This window comes from Belonocnema kinseyi, chromosome 5 (genome assembly GCF_010883055.1).
Source record: "Belonocnema kinseyi isolate 2016_QV_RU_SX_M_011 chromosome 5, B_treatae_v1, whole genome shotgun sequence".
Classification (NCBI taxonomy): domain Eukaryota; kingdom Metazoa; phylum Arthropoda; class Insecta; order Hymenoptera; family Cynipidae; genus Belonocnema; species Belonocnema kinseyi.
Window position 1 is genome coordinate 96,896,337 of NC_046661.1, and position 7,947 is coordinate 96,904,283.

The window sequence follows — 7,947 nt, forward strand, 5'->3', positions numbered from 1 at the left end:
CTGAGGTCGGATTCGGATTCAGCGCAGCAAAAACCTTCGGGTATACTAGGTCTGGTCTTTGGTTCCGGACCTTTGTCAAATTTTGTCGGCCTGTGTAATTCAACGATTGGATGGAAACTTAATACATTCTGTAGATTGATAAAAATGCATCTCTTTGGATTGAAAATTCAACTATTTTTGTAGAATTGTTTTTGCTAAAAATTTAACTATACTATTTAAAATTCATTTTTTTTCTATTTCAAAATATTTTTTTTCAACTGAAGATTTAATTTTCCATTTCTTATTATTCATGTGTCTTTTTTAGTTGACAGTTCAATTAATTAATTAAGGGTTTGATTACTTTGTTAAAAATTCATTTGTCAGGTTAAAGATTTTTGATTTTAGTGGAAAGTGGTTTGGTTGAAAATGTAAATATGTCGTTTTTTGTGAAAATTCGGTTTTCTTATTTGAAAATGCATGTAATTTTCTTAGTTTTCGAATTTGTTTGAATTTTTTGTTTTTAAAATTATTATTGCTTAAAAATTCATATTTTCGGTTGAAAATTAAATTATTTTGGTGATTAAATTAACTGTTTTTTTTATAAATCGTTTTATTGAATTGAAATTATTTTTTTATTTAAAAATTTAACTCTTTGATTTTTTATTGTAAATTGGTCTTTTTATTCCAAATCATTTAAGTTAAAAATTCATCTCTTTCGTTGAAAATATTTTTTTAAAAATTCGTTTTTTGTTTTTTTTTTCTGTAAAAAATTAATTTTTTAAATACATAGTTGAAAACTAATGCATTTTGTGAAAAATTCGTCTTTTTGGTAGAACAATAATTTTATAAATGTATAAATTTAAAATTTTGAGAATCAAACATCTTCAACCTGTAAAATGAATTTTTAACAAAGTTGTTCAACTTTTAACCAAGTAGTTCAATTGTCAAGAAAAAAAACATTAATTCAGAATCAAAAATGGAACAGTTCAATTTTCATTTAGAAAAATTAATATCAGCTTAAAAACCTGAATTATCAACAAAACAGTTCAATTTTTAACTAAAAAAGCTAAATTTACGATAAAAAAGGGTACAGTTAAATCTTCAGTTAAAATTTTGTTTACTTAAAAAAATGAAGTTTCAACCAAATAGTTGAATTTTTCGCCAAAATAGTTCAATTTTTAACCACATAGATAAATTCTCAAGCAAAAAGATTCTTTTTTAACCAAATATACGAAATTTTTTAAATATACATGAATTTTCAACAAAAACAACCAATTTTCACAAATTATGATATAATTAGGTTTTCTGAGAAGAAAAATTAATTTTCAACAAAAAAAAAAGAATTTGCAATAATATAGTTCAATTTTCAGCCAGAAAGAAGAATGTTCTACAAAAATAGTGGAATTTTCAATCCAAACAGATACAGTTTAAAAAAACAAATTAATTTTCGCAAACAAATAGATTTTGACAAAATTGTTAAATTTCCTAAAAATGTTGAATAGCTGAATTTTTAAACCAACGCTTGCAATTTAACACAAAAAGGTAAAGTTCCTACTAAAAGAGATGAATTTTCTACATAGGACGATTTTTCATTCAAGAGAGAAAAAAATGTTTTTGAATTTGTTGAATTTTCAAGTAAAACTATCTAATCTACAATACACTTGAATTTTTAATTCTTCAATATTTAAAAAGTATGAATTAAAAAATGTAAATTTAAATTTGCAGCCAAAAAATTGATTCTCAACCAAATAAAAATGCATTTTTAACAAAATAGTTCAATTTTCAATTAAAATCGATCAATTTCCAAGCAAGAATAGAATGGTTAAATGTTTAGTTCAACAAATTTATTTTAAGACGAATAAAAGTTCATTTTTAACAAAATATCTAAATCTACAACAAATAAAATTTATGTTTGACAAGCTAGTTCAACTTTCAAGGAAATAGTTGAATTTTCGACGGAAAAAGATTAATTCTCAATAAAAATGTAATAGCTGAAGTTTTAAATAAAACGATCAATTTTTAAACAAAAAAGAAATAGTTAAATTTTCAGTCAACAAATAATATTCCAACACAAAAAAAACCAAGATTTTCCTACAACTTTCTTTTAATTTCCGACCGAAAAGATGAATTATTTACTTAACTGATTTTGACCAAAAAGATCAATTTACAATAAAAAATTAAATAGTTAAATTTTCAGATGAGAAAATTAATTGCAACTTAAAAAACGATTTTTCAACAAAATAGTTAAATACATCTTCAAAATAATTCAACTTTCAATCAAAAAGATACATTTTTAAGCAAAAAGATTAATTTTCAACAACAAGAAAAAAGAAAATCAAAAAAAATACATGATTTTCAAATAAGAAAAAAGAATTCTCATCAAAAATGAAATAATTAAGTTTTCAACTGAACTGCTTTTCAAAGTGTAACAGTGAATAAATAATTTGAAACTGTTGCTTTTCGACGTTAGTATTTGCAATTAAAAAGAATTACAGTAATATTTTATTGCTAATTTTTTTAATTTAATTTTTTCTGGAAAAAAATCTGAAAAAAATCTACAAATCAATTTTCCGAAGACAATTATTATCGAATTTTAACTTTTTTTCTTGAAATGAAAGCTTATAAAATTTTGCATCGAACTGTTTTGACCGATTTGACAAATATTTTGTTTATTTTATAACTAAAATGAAAAAATTAACTTTTGAAGTACAACGGTTGAAAAAAAATGTTTTGATTTAATCAAAAACACCTAGAAAACTGAAAGCAAATATCCAAATAATGTCCAATAGCAATGCAAATGTTAAAAAATGTTTTGAATTTGTTATAAACAAATAAGTGAATGAAAATGTCTTCGTGGGAATTGACGGCGATACGTCACTTGATTCGCACTAAATTTGAACAATTTATGGACAAAAAGAGTTTTTTAGTTGAATTAATAAAAGTGAATAGATCATTTGTAATTTTAAAAGCAATTTTTATTTTAAAAAAACATCCATATCAGGTACTTTTTATGGAATAAATCAAGTTTTTTGCTATGGAATCGATCATATATTACTTAAAAAAACCTAAGTATCATATTTCGACACCAAATGAAAGCTATTAATTATTTAAAGAATCTTAATTAAGAATTTGTTTAAACAAATTGATATCATTTTATGTATTTATAAATAAAATAACGCTTTTTTATTAAATTGACAGCCAGTTATCTAGCAATGACTTTTTGCTGTGAATCGATAACATTTGTTAATTGTTTAACCAAACTTAATTAACAAATGCATTATTCGGCAATTTTTCAGCATATAAGTTTGATTTTTGTGTGTAATCAACTGTTCGTAACACATTTTTCAACTTTTTTGGATAGTACGATAACGATCAAATATTTTTATTTTCATTAACAATGTAGTTAACAAATTTTTCTCGGTTAATGCATTTGTAAACTAAGATTTTTTTCTTGTTAATTATAAGTAAAATTATTTCGCAATAATTCCTTCCTATAAGTTGATAAAAATTTATGATTTATTAAAGAAACTTTATTCCTACTTGACTTTCTTTTTCAGTTAACGGAATTAATCGGTTTATTTTTAAAATAACCTACTATAAGGCATTTTGTAATTAAGTTTGGTTAAACAATTATCAAATTTTATCGATTCATAGCAAAAAATCAGTGCTGAATGACTCGCTGTTTATTTAGTGAAAAAAACGGTATTTTATTTATAAATGCATAAAATGATACAAATTTGTTTGAACAATTGTTGTTTACAATAATAAATTTTCACTATTATCAAAATGTCCTTAAAAATTTAGAAGTTAGTTGTTTATAGTTAATTGCAATCGAAAAAGCAAGTTTGTAACTCCAGAAATATTTGTTAATTAAGGTAGTTTAAACAATTAATCATTTCTATTTGGTGGCCAAATATTATACTTGGGCTTTATTTCCAATTAATATGTGATCGATTCCATCGGAAAAAATTTTCATTCTATCAAAAATATCTGATATGGATATTTGTCTATAAAAATTGGTTGTAAAATAACAAATTATTTATTAACTTTCATTAATTTAACTATAAAACTCTTTTCTCTATAAATCGTTCAAACTTAGTGCGAATCACGTCACGAATCGCCGCTTGTCCGACGAAACCAATTTCATTCACTTATTTATTTATAACAAATTCTATAAATTTTTTAACGTTTGCATTGCTATTGGAAATCTAGTTTTGATAGTTGCTTTCAGTTTTCTATGTATTTTTAATTGAATCAAAGAATTTTCTTTAAACCGGTATACTAAAAAAGTCAACATTTGTTTACATTTTTGTTATTAAAAAAAGAAAAAAGTAAACAAACATTTAAAAATCGGTCATTAAAGTTAAAAGCGAAATTTTATTATTTTTTTTTAATTTTAACTCGGATAATTAACCTAAAGTCTTCTGAAAATCAATTTGTCCATAGACATTTTTTCCACCACTATGCAGCGGAGCAAATCTTTTTTCAAAAAAAATTTAATTAAGAAAATTTGTAATTCAAAGCTCAATCTAGTCTGAAAAGACGTCAGAAATTTCTGTTATTCTCTGATGATAATACAGATTGCTTGAAATAATTGTAAATTTTCTAAAAAGAAAAAACAAGTTCGTAAACCAGCTGCTTTGGAAAAAAACTCAAAAAGTGAGCGCATTTTCAAAATATTTAAGGCCACTTTTTTCAAGATTTAAAAATTCTATGTACAGTTTTTTATAGTACTCGAAAATTGGAGTAATTTATCCTCATTAATTTCGATAAAATCTTTCAAAATGATTTTAACAGAAATCTGTAAGTTTTAACCAAGTGTCTTCCAGTTACACATTCCGTTTTATTAAAAAAATAGCATGGGGTTTTAATAAAACAAGATGTAAGTAGCTTGAAATGTACTCACGTCACGTTATGTTTCTGGTATGTGGCAAAATTAATTTTTAAACTTTTTTCATGATTAAAAAAAAAAGATTCTATCACCCGAAATAATTGGTTCAATTACAAAATATAATCCTTTCGACTATCCGCGATAGAAGTTTTGACTAAGAAACTCTCAGCAGCGTAAACTTAGCACTCTGAGATAGTAAATCTAGCCTTTAAATTTTGACACTCAAGGTTCGTAAGCTTGACATTCTGGGATAGTAAACCTGACTATCAAATTTTTACAATCTGCGGAATACGCCACATTTTTTGCTTATTTTTGCTAAGTCTATGCTGAAAAAAACTTTTTTTGCTCTTTACAATTCGGAGAAAAAGATGGCTGCGTTAGCAGGACGTCCAATCAGTTGGGCCATCTACGGAAACTCACTAAAAATTGTTATAATTAGATGAACGATTAGACGAGATTTTTTTCTTTTTTTTCTTTTGCACTCCGATGACATATATTACGTTTTCAAACAAACTACCCCTAAGTCTTACACACCTACCCCTCGTGATCAAAAACGTTTTAAAAGTTTGCAAACCACCTTCAACAATTTTCCATCTTCAAATGTAAAAATTTCCCTCTCGTTATAGTTTTCCCCAAAAAACTACCCTTCCACGCGAACGTATGCAGCAGAGCATATATACGTATGAAAAAAACATAAAAAATAATACAACTTAGAAAACACTCTTAGATGATATTTTTTGCTTTTTTTGGTCTCCGATAATATATAATAAGTTCCCCAAGAAACTACCCCTAAGTCTTAAACACCTACCCCTCGTGATCAAAAACATTTTAAAAGTTGGAAAACCACCTTGAACAATGTAAAAATGATTTAGAACTCCATAGTAATTACATAACACTTGAAAACTTTCCTCTCGTTATATTTTTCCCCAAAAACTACCCTTTTACGTGAATTTGTGCAGCAGAACATATATATGTATGAAAAAGGCATAAAAAGAATACAACTTCGAAAACACTGTTGGTTGACATTTTTTTGCTCTTGTTTGGCTCTCCGATAATATAGAATAAGTCCCCCAAAAACTACCCCTAAGTCATACATACCTACTCCTCGTGATCAAAAACGTTTTAAGAATTGGAAAACCACCCTGAACAGTGTAAAAATTATTTGGAACTCCAAATTAATTATATGACTCTTTAAAAGTCATTATTACTGAAATAATACCCCCCCCCCCCCCCCCCAATTATAATTTCCCAAAAAACGACCCTTTCACGTGAAAGTATGGAGCGGAATATATATATATATGAAAATGGCATAAAAAACAATACAACTTAGAAAACGGTGTTAGTTGATATTTTTTTGCTCTTGTTTTACTATCCGATAACATATGATACATTCCCCAGAAACTACTACTAACGCGTATACACCTGCGTTTCGTGATCAAAAACATTTTAAAAGTAGGAAAACCACCTTGAACAATGTAAAAATGATTTAAAACTACAAATTAATTACATGAAAAATTGAAAATTTTTATCTAATTGTAATTTCTCCCAAAAACTACCCTTTCACGTGAACGTGTGTAGCGGAACATATAAATGTATGAAAAAAAGCATGAGAAATAATACAATTTAGAAAACACTGCTGGTTGATATTTTTTTGCTCTTTTTTGCTCTCCGATTATATATGATACTAGACTATTAAGTCCGCGTGCACGCGCGCGCTCACTTTTGTACTCATTTTTATAATTTGCTCAATTTTCTAATAGCAATTCATTTGTTAAAATATTCTGAAGACTTATATTCTTGTTGAAATTAGATTCTGAAAGAATGAATTCAGTGCATCAATGCATCGTAAAATGTACGAGTACTATTATTAGGGAGCGTTCATATATTCCGTAACGTTATTTTAAACACTTTTACGTTCCCACACCCTAACTGCAGTTAAGTAATTTTTTTTTATTATTTTAAAAAACTTAACAGACGTTTTGTAAATAAAAATGGATTTTCAGGACGAAGTGAGGTAAAGAAATAAATGAAACAATATTTTGACGTAACACAACAATGCTTTTTTGATTTTTGTTTAGTTACACACATTTTAAAATTATTTAAAAGGGAAGAAGTATCAGCATTTTTCCAAAGAATTATATAAGTTTTGTCATTTTCATGAGACAATTAGGAAAGATTTTTAAATATTCAAGATGTGTCAAGAAAAGAATGCAGAAAATTTTAAAAATATATATTTTATTTTACAGGATTTTACAAATTATTCGAAAAATTTCAGCCTTTTCAAAAGATATTTAGGTCTTTTATAATTTCAGAAGAAACAATAAATATTCCATAAATTTTCGGAAATGCTTCCAAGGTTTAAAATATTTGAAGTCTATGCAAAGCCTCTTGAATTCCTGAAAATATTTGCAAATGAATCCAATTTTTTCTTAAAATGTTGAAAGATCATTTAAAGTGTAAAAAATGTATATCAAAATCTTCAAAAATTTCTTGCGAATTTGAAGAAAATTATAAAATTTTTGGGAATATTTCATATTCGCCAAACAAAAATCTAGATTAAGAAAAATATTTATTTTACGGGATTTTACAAAATAATAGGAAAAGTTCGAGCCCTTTTAGAATTAAATATCTATACAATACTTCTTAAATTCTTAAAAATATTTTTATATATTTATATATTTTATATATTATACATTTAAAATCTAAACTACTGCCTAAAATATTAATTAAGGGCATGTGATATTTTACCATATGGGTTTTCAGTTTTTCACACATTTTGTGCACAAATTTTAATTTGCAAAAAAACATTAGTGCCCAGACGTTTGCGTTTTTAACGTCTGGCTTTCTTTTTGTTAAAGAACTTTCACATAAATCTGCATTTTTTTAAATCTTCTAAAGTTTAAAAATCTTCTTTATCCTTGTATATTTTCGAAATATTTATAGAATTTTATGGTTTAATTTTTTTTTAATGTTACAAAATTAAAACATTTTGCTCCGATTATATACGATATATGACTATATATGTATGACTTAGGGGTAGTTTTTGGAGAACGTATTATATATTATTGGAGAGCAAA

The 7,947-nt window shown here is 25.7% G+C and overlaps 1 protein-coding gene across 1 annotated transcript in view; it reads right to left on the bottom strand.

The window, feature by feature from the left end:
• LOC117173792 (gonadotropin-releasing hormone II receptor) overlaps window positions 1-7,947 on the bottom strand; it is a 133,148-nt gene that overhangs the window by 17,502 nt on the left and 107,699 nt on the right. The window lies entirely within an intron of this gene.